The 14,206-nt window shown below is 41.5% G+C and overlaps 1 protein-coding gene and 1 non-coding gene across 5 annotated transcripts in view; both read right to left on the bottom strand.

The window, feature by feature from the left end:
* ATP8A2 (ATPase phospholipid transporting 8A2) overlaps nucleotides 1-14,206 on the bottom strand; it is a 726,487-nt gene that overhangs the window by 290,439 nt on the left and 421,842 nt on the right. The window lies entirely within an intron of this gene.
* LOC136396546 (U6 spliceosomal RNA) lies at nucleotides 704-807 on the bottom strand. The gene has a single exon (XR_010749817.1). It is a non-coding gene; the product is annotated as a U6 spliceosomal RNA (small nuclear RNA).

Genomic DNA, 14,206 nt, shown 5'->3' with positions numbered 1-14,206 from the left:
ATGGAGAAGGTAAGGAATGCCTATATCTTGTCATTATAGCCCAGCCCATAGCTGAAAATGGGAGTCATCAACCAAACTGAGGGTCATCTAAGGGAATGGGACAGATCAGGCTAAAGCAGTGTCATATCAAGCCAAGTTTCCGTGGACAACCTGTCTTTCACTCACACACACTTGTGAGTATCTTATTAAATTGAATTAGTATACACTATAAATAGAAGAAGCACTGTGCCCAATAAAACTGCAGATACAATTTTTCTCTTTTTATCAAATAACCAACACCCAGAGTTTACAAGATTGAACCAGATTCTGGGACCTGGGGTCCAGGGTAATAATAACTAACATGTGGTGAAAGCCTTTATGGTCCTAAGGGTTGCTGAGAAAATTCCACTCTTCCTCTAACAGCTCACCTTTCCCACCCCTTTGAGAGCCTATTTGCTTCCCTCTAGGTTTTTAGTATGCTCACGGTTAAAGCTGTGAATGGGGAGAAAAGAAGTCAGGTGATAACCATGCATAGACATGTTCAAGGAGGAATGGTGGGAATGCCTCAAGAGAAAGGAAACAAAAGATAGGGTATAAATGGGATCCTTGGCTCTATTTATCCAGAGGTATTATGATGTTGGTTCTGTTTTTTCTCCTCTGTGACCAAAACAATGAGAATCCCAATGTTTTTTAAGTTCTAAAAGCCATACTGCTTTTTTTTTTTTAAAGGAACATTTCACAGATATGTGTGTTATCCTTGAGCAGGTGCAATGCTCATCTTTCTCTGCAATGTTCCAATTTTAGTATATGTGCTGCCTAAGTGAGCATTAAACCTACACTTTTAAGTAAGGCAAAAATATGAGGCAATAATAATAATAACATAGGAGCAGCAGCAAGTGCTAATGTAGCACATGCTATTTCTTCATCAGTAATGGGGCTAACTACATCCCATGCACTGGCTAATTTAATCCTCACTGAAATTCCTAGGAATTGGTATTATTCTCATGGGTGTGAAAACTAAGCTCAGAAAGGTCAACATGAAGTGCCAAAGGCCACAGAAACCTTATAAGTGGCCAAGACAGGACCTAAACACCTGTCTCAGGCCAGGGTCCGCTTATGCAACCATGTGCTACACTCTCAGCTACGCCAAAACCACCATTTGAGTGCCCTGCTGAGCAATCAGGCGAGGCCAATCTGGAGGACAGTGCACATATGAGATCTTCTACTCCCAGCACTGTCAGAACACAGAAAGGTCACCTTCTCCCCCCCATCCCATTCTCAGCTTTCTACTTGGAACTTGGGGATGTCATCACTGCCATCTGCCTCACATAATAGCTATGAAGACCAAATACATTGTAAAAGTGGAAAACAATTTGAAAGGCAGGAAAGAAAAAAACAACAACAACATGTCTTAGTTTCTTTTTTTTTTGGTATTTTTTCTGAAGCTGGAAACGGGGAGGCAGTCAGACAGACTTCCACATGTGCCCAACCGGGATCCACCTGGCACGCCCACCAGAGGCCGATGCTCTGCCCATCTAGGGCATTGCTCTGTTGCAACCAGAGCCATTCTAGTGCCTGAGACAGAGGCCACAGAGCCATCCCCAGTGCCCGGACAAACTTTGCTCCAATGGAACCTTGGCTGCGGGAGGGGAAGAGAGAGACACAGAGGAAGGAGAGGGGGAGGGGTGGAGAAGCAGATGGGTGCCTCTCCTGTGTGCCCTGGCCAGGAATCAAACCTGGGACTCCTGCACGCCAGGCCGATGATCTACCACTGACCCAACCGGCCAGGGCCACTTAGTTTCTAACTGACTCTTGGATCAAGGGCTGAGCAACATTCTTCACTTCTACAGTGACAGACACCATCCAGACTTTGAGCTAGTTCTGGCAGGGAATGTTCTTCCCCCATAAGATACTGGCTCTTAGGATCTTTAGGGATGAAGATGGGATGAGAACCAGCAGAGAAGAAAATTTTGGCTGATGTGTCCCTGCTTACATTTTTTATCCTTTCTCTCAAAGTCCTATATTGAATTGTTTCCATGCATAATTTTATATAGAGTTCCTCTATATGCTAACCCATTGAATTATACAACATATCCACACTAATGTTCATACAAACTGAATAGGAATATAGGCGAACACAGACAAGATTGAAAGTTCTCGCAAGGTGAAGATGATATCTTCAGTGTTTAACTGTCCCCACATGTGATGAAGTGCGTGGCATGCAGGGCTATGGCTAATCCCACCTTCGTGAACCGGAGCGTGGAAATGAAGGGAACAGTTCTGATACATGCTCTGAAGGATGTGGCACATGTAGCGGTTTGGAGCAGAGAAAATGAAAGGCAAGAAAGAACTCTGTCACTGTCAGCACACCTTTCTCCTTGGGTGAACTTGGGAGCTAACATGAGGAAGGCCTGCTTCTGTCTTTGGAACTAGAATAATACAAGAGCTTTTTCTTGAGTGATTAGAACTTATCATTGGCCCAATGTGTCCTCATACCCTAAAACAATGTTTGTTGTTCACTGGAACAAGTTACAGACACATGAAAAAATGTGCAAGCATTACAAGTATATCATCACCTCAAGCAGCGTCAAACATGGAGGATTGATGTTTTCTCACTTGTGCACTGGAAATGGGTTTCCTTCTTACTCTCATCTCTGAAATTAAAACAGAACAGCCAGTACCTGATGGGGTCCCCTCAATACTATGGAAGTCCAGCATCAGTTTCACTCTTTCTAAGCAAGAGGAGAGAAATTGATACATAAATAAAGAATATCAGCCTTGGCCAGATAACTCAGTTGATTAGAACATCGTCCTGAAGCAAGGAAGTTGCCAGTTCGATCCCCGGTCAGGGCACATACAGGAACAGCTCGATATTCCTGTCTCTCTCTCTTTACCTTCCTCTCACTAAAATCAATAAATAAATTTAAAAAGTCTCCCTAACTATGTAAAACGACACCAGAGAAGCCAAAAATAGAACTACCCACTGCAAGAGTCAGCCACTTTCAGTCAGCCTAAAATTGTAAGGAAATCTGAGTGACTCTCTTAAACTATAGATAATCTATTGCTATAGGGAGAGAAAAATCTAAGTACTTCATCTCTGAAATGATGACAAAAAAATTACGAGGAGAAATTAAATTTGAATTTGTTCTTTATATTTAATCAGAACAATTTTAAAAGTTAAGACCTCTCTGCTTCCTTTCTGACATCGACGGTTCTCCAGGAAGATCTTACTTACAGGAGCTTTGTCTGAATGCAAACCTCTAGGTAGAGATCTTCTGAAATTGAGGGCATTACAACACAATCAACAGTTTAAACACTATAGAAATGTTTACCTAAAACCAATGTACTCTTATAGATCAATGTCACCCCATTAAATTTAATACTCTAAATAAATTTTATAAAATTGAAGGCATTAATTTTTAGTCAGAGGAAAAAAATTTTCCAACATTTTTGAAAAGACAGTTTTGATTGGTCTCCAAGAAGCTAGGCCACAGCCCATTAAGTCCTATTAGTAAAAACTGAAGGAAAAAAAACCACTTAGTTTTTTTCCATTTGAAATGTCTAAAAGTTGAAGTTTTTCTAAGAAGCAAACAGAAGGCTCTTGCTTCCTGGAAAGATAATGGTTGATGGGTCTGGCCGTCAGCAAGTACTGAGCCACTCTGCCTGACTGGGCCGCTGACATTCCTGAGCAGCAGGAAGGCAGCCACCAGGGCCAGTGAGTTTAATTAGGCACCAAAAGATACTCGTTGTCAGTTTTTATTGCACATTGTGGGACTCTTTGTCTGCACACTACATAGTTTAAGTCATTAGTAGAACAGAGGAAAACACATTAAGCAATTCAACTCTGCAGATTGCAGCAAACTAGTCAACCAATATAAACACACGGAGCAATTATACTGAATGTGGAGAGATAGCCTGATGCCTCTGAGGTGCTACGGCGATAGGAGGGGTTATCAATGGTGACTGAGTCAAGCAGTATCTGCGGTTTGCCCAACAGCTCTTAGGATAAGTCACGCAGACATGGTGCTAAGTGAGAGGGGACCAGTTTCTTTACAAGTCCTTGAGTGAATGGAGGAGAGAAAAATATATATGGATGGTAACTTACTACACATTAATAGAAATTAGAAAATAGCCATTTTCTATTTCTTCCAGATGCTATGTTGACTAAGGAAAAAGATTTCTCCTTAACTCCCTGGGCTAAGTTCTGACACAGGTGGAGTTCCTTTTTTGTGTACACACCCTTTCACCAAGCTCCAGGGAAACAGTCATTCCAGCACACTACCTCCCAGCCTTCTGGGGGCTGCCAGTTCTCATGACCAAGGTCTCCAAGAGAGAAACTGGGAGGTGATAGCACAGATACAGAGAGGTCATCCCTCTCCGCTGAGGGTCACTTTCTCTCTGTGTGCCCCCATGCAGGCCAGCACCACAGCCATTGTCTCACATAACCCCAGTCCTCACTTCTGTGCCTGGCGCATTGGCACTCAGATAATATCTGTGGACTGACCCACTGCACCAGAATGAGTCTCCCAACTTACAGTGACACATTGCTCTAGTCTAGTAATGAAGAAAGAGTATTGTATGCATTAAAGGGAAAGGAAAGGGAATAACCACACAACCCAGAACGTCTGGCCAACATTCATATGAATCCACACGGAGCTGGGCGCTGAATGAGCTAGAAATGGTTTTATAAATGTGTGGCGGTGGGGACTAAGGGGCAGCTGTGGGACCACCCACCATGAGTGCTATCACTTGGTTTGTGGGCTCCCAGGGTGCAATAGCCAGCTCTGTCTGTGGTCCCACGTCCCAGACTTACCTGCTATTCTGGTATATTCAGTGTTCTTATATGTGCTGTGGCCAGTCGGATAGTAGTTCTCTGAATAGTGGTACCACAAGTTCACCTGGCCTCATCTGTCCCTTCTCTTAAGGCCCAGCTTGGTAAATAGTATGATGGGAGGGTACAACGACCCTCCACTCATGACCCAGACCCTTTCCCTGCCCCTAGTTCCCCTCCCTCCAATAAGAGAGACATGAGTGGTTCATACAGCCCTCTAGTTAGGTGGGAAGTGAACACCACCAGAACAGAACACACAGCCACAGACACAGTGGAGGGTAGATAGTAAGAGGACAAGGTCTTAGAGGGAAAAAAATCACAGAAGCCTTTCTCTGAGTTAGTTCTGAAAGAACGGACAGAGGTGGTGGGCCAGATAGACAAAACAATAGTTTGAACAGTCCAGGTGAAGGGAAGACTTCGAACAGATTTAGCGAAGACTAAATGGACTAAAAATACATAAAGTCAATGTGTGCATGAACAAACCCCCTCACACACTACCAATGGCTGCATATCACTATACATCAGTTCTGAACAGTCAACTTCACTGCAGGAATTTGGGCTAAAAACATAAATGAGGCCCTGGCCGATTGGCTCAGTGGTAGAGCGTCGGCCTGGCGTGCAGGAGTCCCGGGTTCGATTCCTGGCCAGGGCACACAGGAGAAGCGCCCATCTGCTTCTCCACCCCTCCCCCTCTCCTTCCTCTCTGTCTCTCTCTTCCTCCTGCAGCCAAGGCTCCACTGGAGCAAAGTTTGCCCGGGCGCTGAGGATGGCTCTGTGGCCTCTGCCTCAGGAGCTAGAATGGCTCTGATTGCGGCAGAGCAACGCCCCAAGATGGGCAGAGCATCACCCCCTGGTGGGTGTGCCAGGTGGATCCCGGTCGGGCGCATACGGGAGTCTGTCTGACTGCCTCCCCGTTTCCAGCTTTGGAAAAATACAAAAAAAAACAACAACAACAACAAAAAAAACCATAAACGAATAAGCAGACAAGGTCACAGGCATTGCATGGTTAAGAGCACTGGTCATAGTATCACACCATCGAGAATGTTGTAGATCTAAAATGGGCCTGCCAGGAATATGGACATATGTTCAGCTTGCTGTTGAATAAAGAAAGAAAGTTATAAGACTGCATGCACTACACACACACACACACACACACACACACACACACAGAAATAAAGCTTGGGAAGAAACATTTTAAAAACAGGCCACTCTGAATAGAATGAAGGAATGTAGGCGTGTTATTCCTTCACCTTGCGCTCTGCTTCACATCATTAACATAAATAACTTTTGTAATGAAAAAGCAAATAAGTTCTTAAGAACAAAAGTTGATTAAATATCCTTGTATGACCACTTCTACCATTAATTGTAGCCATTTGAATCATACTATATTATAGGGGCTTTGTGATTGCACATGGACATGTCTGAGCTTTCCAAATACAAAACATATTAAGATGCCCTTGCAAAAAAAGATGCTGACATTTTGTTGCACTGTGTCTCTATGCCTCTCATTGTGCATTTAATTTCTATATTCCCAATGTCCCCCAGTAAACCTCACTCAGAATACTCACACCCCATTACCCTGAAACAACCAGTTATGTGTCTGTCTTCTTTGCGGGACTAATTCCTGGATGGCAAAGGTTATTTTCTTTTGTAACCTCCGTGCCTACTATAATGCTCAGCATGAATAGTGCCAATGATAATAAAAGTGTCAACTCTTATCGAACGTAAGAAAACCAGCAAGCCTAAAGACTTGCAATCTTACATGAATAAAAACTATTCTTATAACTTGTATCTCAACATATATTCTAACTTCATTGTCCTCCGATGACAAACTCTGGTTACTAGGCATATTTTAGCTTTCAAACTTTATTTATAAAAACGTTGGCGTAGGATCAAACTGGGTTGCCTTATTTTGATCTCCACGTCCCACTACTGAAATTCCTATGGCACATACACGCAGTGATGGTGGTAGGGGTGGTTTTTCACAAATACTAAAAAACATTAAAATAAAAAGAGGAGGAAAAGAATTTGAAAAGGCTCTATAACCCAAACCAGAATAACTGCTAATACAAACAGGCCCCTTCCCAAATGTAAGCGGCCACAAGTAATCACTCACCTCAAAGCAGCCGCCACGGTGTTTACTCCCCATTTGGGGCTTAAAAGCATTTTAGCTGATGAACAGGCCCTGAAGCAGAAACATCTAAACTCATGCGAATGCCCAGCAGAGCAGTAACTTCTTTTGATTAATTTACCAGCACTTGGAAGCACAGAAAGAGATCAAACCAGGGTTCTGTCCTGAACAATTAAACAGGCAGGCAGTGCCTCCGGGATGGTGGACATCAGGATGAAAGCTGGACAAGGTTGGGTGAAAAAGCAACAAATATTGTACACTGATTAATGCTTACAGGATTTTCCCCCTCACATGTCATAACATTTCATTCAGTGGTCGAACCAAAAAGTTCATATAACATTTTAAGACAGGAAAAAAAAGTACCAAAGCTTAAGAAAATTCACATGTGTAGTAAGGAGAAGAACCAGGTCAGCTCTGAAGAACCTTCACAACAGTTGGTAGAACTCTGACCGGTCCGTTCAAAGATCTTCAACACAAACAGCAGAAGGAAAATCTTATCACTTCCTTTCATCAAACAAGAATTTGTCTATAGTGAGTGAGATTTTCATCGTTGAAATTGTTCAGCTTATTCACAATGTTCAAGTCTATCTGTATATTTTACTTAGAAAACACAGAGCTAAAACAATGTATCTCTACTTATTTTTTTTAATTGGAATTTAAACGAAACTTACTCTCAAATCAGAACTACTATATATCAGTAACTAACTCATAGATTTTTCTAAATGAACTAGCTAACTCTATTTTTTAAAATCCAATGAATCTCATACGTTTAGGGAAATACCTGAACAAAGGCAACCAAAAATGCTCACTACTGCTTTTTCCTAACCTATAGAATGAAGCCTTGGAGGATTTTGAGATGAAATGGAATAGTATATACAAAACATGAACCTTTAAACTCCACACTGCTCCATCCCACCCCACACACTCCACAGTCTCAACTAGACTACAGTAGAGCAGCCCCTCTACTCAGAACACATCCCCATGGGGCTCTGTGCAGGGGAGGCAATGCGCCCGTAAAGTTCCTTTAGGTGCCTGGGCCTCCAAAAAACAATCAGGGAACATAACAGACTCAGTGCCCCTCATGGTAGGGGCTCGCCTGTTTTTCCACTGATGTCACTGCACCTTAAGAGCCCCTTCACAAGAAGCCTTAAGAGCAGAGATTGTTCTGCAAGGTTCACTGGTATGTGAAAGACATTATGATACCCTCCTCTACTTCTGCCAAAAAATAAGAATGGAATCCCTTTATATTTTTAAACTATTACATGGAAGACCACAAGAATTTGGGAATGCTAATCTGAAAACTGATTCTTCCACTGACCTTCCCAACATCCCGTCCTCAGATGAAGATCTATGAGCCCAGGAGCACAGACAGACGGGCATGCTTCCTTGCTCAGGCACTCTGGTTCTGCTGGGCTCTCATCCCTTAATTACTACCGATGGATACAATCAAGGGGTTGGAGAAAGAGCTGGCTCTCTGTTTCTTCTGACCCCTATTTCTGATTTCTTATGTGTGTGCAGAAAGATAAAAATTTGCTATGCTAAGTCTTTTCAGAGATGGTGTCATCCTTCCTCATTAAAAAATAATTTAAGAACTCTTGGGTGAGATCAGGAAATGCTAGGAAGACGGGCCGCATTTTGTGAAGAGGAGCCAACCAGAGCCCACGGGCACGCCCTGAGCTCCAGTACTCTCCCATATAAAGCCAAACGCACCCCACCTGCTAGGCTCCAGTCACAGCAGTTTCTGAAAGAACAGACAAAGTTGGGAGATAGTACCCCAATGTTTAATCTCTAATAAAATTTTAAAATACCTATGGAATTATTCCACGCTGAGTTTGACTGGTTGTGAAACTAGGCTCTTACTCTGATCTGTTTAGACACAGTTAGTCTGAAAAAAAGCACTTCTTGCTAAATGCCCATCAGCCAGAACTGTCGGCTCTTCAGCTATTGAGGGAATGCTCTGCTGCCTTGTTGTTGTTGAGTAACTAACTACTCTGTCTGTGCAGGGGAGGCAATGCGCCCGTAAAGTTCCTTTAGGTGCCTGGGCCTCCAAAAAACAATCAGGGAACATAACAGACTCAGCTGGGGTTTATTCTTCTCTAACTATAATGCAATTTCACAAGTATCTGAGCACCTATAATATACAAAGTGACCTGAAATATCTCCCACAAAAATGGACCATTTCATGTACCAAAAAAGAGACATGTTAAATGCTTCCAAGTTCAAATTCAAATTCTTTTAACAGCCTCATTCTAAGGATCTTTATTTGCCTGTATGTTAGTCACTCTTCTCATTTCCCAAGTTAAATAACCAGTGAGAGAGCCACACCATGTCCTTTGTCCTGCCCCAAGTTCATATTGGTGTACAAATTTCTACAGACCGAGGGAATGCTCTGAATGTGTCTTCCTTGTTCTGAGTTTTTATTTGTGTTAAGTTTTCAGTGTTGAGCTGGCTTTACCATTAGTTGTACTGTGAATGTCACTGAGAATGCCAATTTCATTCAGCTGGAGAAATGAGTAATATGAATTACATTATCTAGATTTTTAAGTCTTTTCTGAAAAGCATTATTTGCGATGGGGAATCTCTTGGGTATCAAATAGCATTTTGGCAAAGGCTTACTGCAGAAAAATAAGAAGTTAGCTCCCAATGGTACCCAGGTTGTGCTAAGAACAAGAGGGGGTGCAAACATGGTTGGACTGAACCAGTGTCATGCTTAGCATTCTGTCAAATCCAGGGAGATTGATTTCCATAACACTTCTCTTTTATAAAAATAGCCTTTCAGGCACCAAAAAAATATTGCATTTCTAGGAAACTGGATTAGAGGATGAAATGCTGGTGTTTTTGTTAGTTAAACTACTCTTATTTTTAAAAAGAGCAAATAAAGTTCTACTAGTATTAGAAATTAATTCTGCTACTTATTTCATTCATGAAATATTACTTTTTCCTTCAATAGTATCCTAACTTTGTATCAACAATACCTTAGCTAAATTCATATTTACTCTCCATGTCAACACTCTAGTGTGTCCCCAGTCACCAGGAAAAGTCCATGCTCAGTCACAGAGCAGGATATAGAGTCCAGGGCATAGATGGGCTTCGAACAAGCCAAAGACACTTTCTGAGTCCTCATAAGACAATCCTAAAAATGAATGCTAAATCAAATACAAGTATCTCACGTCCAGTTTATAGAATCAAAACAAGTGTAAATACAGTTAATTGTACAACTGATTTTAAACTCTAGGTTGGGTCCCTGTCACCAGGCATGAACTTCCCATTGATATCAAGCAGTTTGCAGCATAATGCACATGGCTTGTCATATGACTTCATGAAAACAAGTAGGAGCGTGAACTATACACCATCAGAACTCTTACCTAATCCCTCAAACCCCAAAGCCAGGTCAGAAGAGATTTTCTGCTCTTGTGTCAATCATATGACAGAACCAAAAATCACTGCAGTTTTCTCAAAAGTTGTTAATTTGCACTCCCCCAGATTTACTGACATATAATTGACATACAACATTACATAAGTTTAAGGTATGCACCATGTTGATGTGAACCACATAATTGCAAAATGATAACCACCACTGTGTTGGCTAACACCTGTACCACATCAAATAATTAGCAATTCTTTCTTTGTGAAGAAAACATAGAAGATCTATTTTGGCAACGTTGGAAAGTATGTAATACAATGTTATTAGCTATGCTCACCACGTTGTACATTCGACCCCAGAAATTATTCACCTTTATCCCTGCAAGTTGGTCCTCTCTGACAGCCCCCAGCCCCTAGTAATCACCATTCTGATCTTTGTTGCTATGATTTTGGCTTTTTTAGATCCCACATAAAAGAGATACCATATACTATTTGTCTTTTCCTGACTTATAATTTTCCTTTTATTATCTGTACAACATGAAGACATACCCTCTGAAAAATACATTTCAGGTCCTTTCCTCTGAAAATACAACCTGTGCCAATTTAAGAAAACTCCAGTATTTCTCTCTGGACAAAAGCACTTCAGTTTCACAGCATGCCTTGTAGCAAGCTTTTATTTTGTTAATAAACAGTGCCTGAGACAGGTTACTCTTGCCACAGTGGCTCTGAGATTTCTAATCAAGGTCACATAATAAGGACATAGTTGAACTAGAATCCATATTGCCATCTTGACTCTCAACCTATCAGCCCATATTAATTCCTACTTATTAATATCATTGGCAAAACTGAAATGAACTCACAATCTCAAAATATAGAACCATGTGGATAAAAAGTAGGTTCTCCCTCCCCTGACCTTAGTCCTTTCGAAAGGAGCAAGGAGAGTGCATTCTAGATGAAACAAGCGGACACATCTGCAGCTTGCTTTGGCCAGGAGCGTATCTGACCCTGTAAACCTGCATATTTGGGTAGTCAAAGCCTCATGGAGCATGACATACATACATATGCAAGGAAGAAAAGAGCAAGGAAGGGGGTGAATGAAAATATCACAGTGATAAAACAAAAAAAGAATGATGAAAAATACTCATAGTTTCAGCTTCAAATAACACCTACTGCATTCATAGTGGCTCACAAAAGCTGAGACACTGAAAAGAATTGGACAACTGTCTAAGAAAAGTCACAGTTAGGGTAAATAAATTTTAATCTCTCCCTCTTACAAGATCAAAGCACCTATGAGATGTTAGTTTGTAAAAATTACAAAACCGGATCCACAACAGAAGATAATTAATGGTTTTAAACAATTCCGGTACACTAAAAGGCAGTACATATATACTTTTTCTTTCAAAAGTAATAGATGTAGTCACAGGATTAACTTACATCCTAAAACATTTCAAAATCCTTTTCTTATAACCCAAAATACTCTTTCCAAGGACATTCCATCGATGAATAAATCAACTGCTAACGGATAGTATGCCTGCTCCTCAGAGGACCTTCACCTCATTCATCAATATAGGTTTTCATAACTAATTAGTATTCTTGCTAAGGTTAAGAAAAACTCAGCAACAGGTAAAGTAGATGAAATTGATCAACTTGATGAAAGCTTTAAAACAAATCACCACAGAACTCTTTCAATGGTGCTGCTTGACACCTCAGGACACATTTGTCTAATATTTCCTTAAGCTTTTCCAGCCCAACAGATGCCAGAGCCTGACGCAACCTCTCCCATTACACATGAAAAATGTGACAGAGAATTCCATATGTAAAACTGAAGCTATGTTCCCAGAGTTTGTGGCCACCCACTGTGGGAGCAATTCCTATTATCTCCTCCATGCCCTCAGGGTTATTCCTGCTCTCCCTTCCTGTGACCGGACCACCCCCACTCTGTAGAATACTGTGAAAATCTCTCCTTTCTGGTGTAATCCCCCTTGTATGTGTTTCCTAGGGCTGCCATAACACAATATCAAAACTGGGGGCTTGAACAACAGAAATCCCCTTTTTTTCATGATTCTGGGAGCTAGAAGTCCACAAGATTGAGGGGTTGGTGGGTCCCTCCTGATGGCTACCAGGGAGAATATGTCTTAATTCGAAGATTGCTAACAATCTATGGTATTCCTCATTTTGCAGAAACATCACCCTGATCTCTGCCTTCATCATCACACAGTGTTCACCCTGTGTGTGCCCATCTGCATCCATATTTCTTCTTTATGTCAGGACATAGCCATATTGGTTTAGGACCCACCCTAATAACATCATCTTAATTTAACTAATGACATCTGAAACAACCCTTATTTCCAATGAAGGCCGCTTTCTGAGGTACTGGAATTTAGGATTTTAACATAAGAGTTTGGACAGGGGGATTCAATCAATAACACCTCTACATCTTCTAACTCTTCAAAAATTCTCCCAAACAGGCTCCCTGGAGAAGGCCTGTGCTACAAGACCCCACCTTATGTGTACTGCACATTGTGCCACATCCCATAGGGGTAGGAAAGCCTTCTCTTAAACCTCCAAAGGCCATTTCCAAACCATTGCATCCTCCACTTGCTCTAAATCCCTGGTTATGAGTCCCAATGCATATTCCTCAGAATAGGTAATCCGAAAGATTCTCCACCAATAAAGTAAGAGAGCATGTGTGTGCTGGAGGAGGGGTATTTAAAGAAGTCAAATATGTTTGGGAAGCACAGTGCTCTCTATTGCCCCTTTCAGAAAATTTAAAATAAATGATGCCAATAAGTGAGACAGTAATAGTGGTGAGGAGGAGGCAGAAAATATTTTGAGAAATACAGGGCCTTTGTGTTTAATTAACCCCTGTCACACTTTCTTATGATGACATATATATGTGCCTATTTTTTGCCTGCTTTAGGCACATGGTCTTTGCTGACATTAACAAGGTACTTTACATATGTACTTCATCTTGTATACCTCCTGTGCATGTTGAGGAATTTGACCCTTAGAAATACCTGTAAGGAAGGTTGCTGAGATTTCCATCAGTAAACATCTCATCTACACCTCCTGAAAGTCTATCAGATACAAGAAGGCAGTCACCTGCCCTCAGGCATCATAGACTCAGACCCAATTATCTCCAGAACCTTCTCAAAACTCACACATCCTAAAACAGATCCTGCCTCAGAACACAATTTTTCCCATTTCTGGCTCCAGTGTCCCCCCACAAATGTCACACTGAGTACTCATTTTTTTTTTGTAAAGGTAGCATTTTAATTAAAGATCAATAACGCAAATTTCCTAAGCTTTTAAATTTAAGAACTAAATTTTTTTTACAGTGAAAAATTTTTATATTTGGAATTAGCCAGCTGGACTCAGTGTAGATGAGCCCAATTTTGCTGGCAAAATCCAAAGCATCATAGTCGGGATCCAGCTGAACATAATATGCCTTCTTCTCTCCACCAGGCCTGATCAAGGTGTTGATCTTGGCCACGTCAATGTCACAGAGCTTCTTTCTAGCTTGTCTGATCTGGTGCTTGTTGGTCTTGAATCCACAATAAACATGAGTGGGCTGTTATCTTCTATCTTTTCATGGCTGAGTGGGTAGTCAGGGGAACTTGATAATAATGCAGAGTGGTCAAGCTTGATTCTCCCAGGGGTGCTCTTCTGAAGATACATGGGCTGCCTTGAGGGGTGAAGCTGTGATGTCTTTGGCAGTTGGACGTGGGTGACTAGTAGATATTCTTTCATGTGTGTGTGGCTGTGAACACGTTTTAGTACTTCTTTGCCTTCAAAACCCTTGCTTTGCCTTCAGCTTCAAGAGGGGCAGGAACTTCCTTCTTTTCTTTTGACATCATCTTTGTGAAAAAAGCAAAAACTAAAATTTTGCTTGAGTGGAAGTT

The sequence above is a fragment of the Saccopteryx leptura genome, chromosome 2 (assembly GCF_036850995.1).
Source record: "Saccopteryx leptura isolate mSacLep1 chromosome 2, mSacLep1_pri_phased_curated, whole genome shotgun sequence".
NCBI lineage: Eukaryota > Metazoa > Chordata > Mammalia > Chiroptera > Emballonuridae > Saccopteryx > Saccopteryx leptura.
The sequence above is the reverse complement of the archived record's forward strand: the minus strand, read 5'-3'. Positions and strand labels throughout refer to the sequence as shown.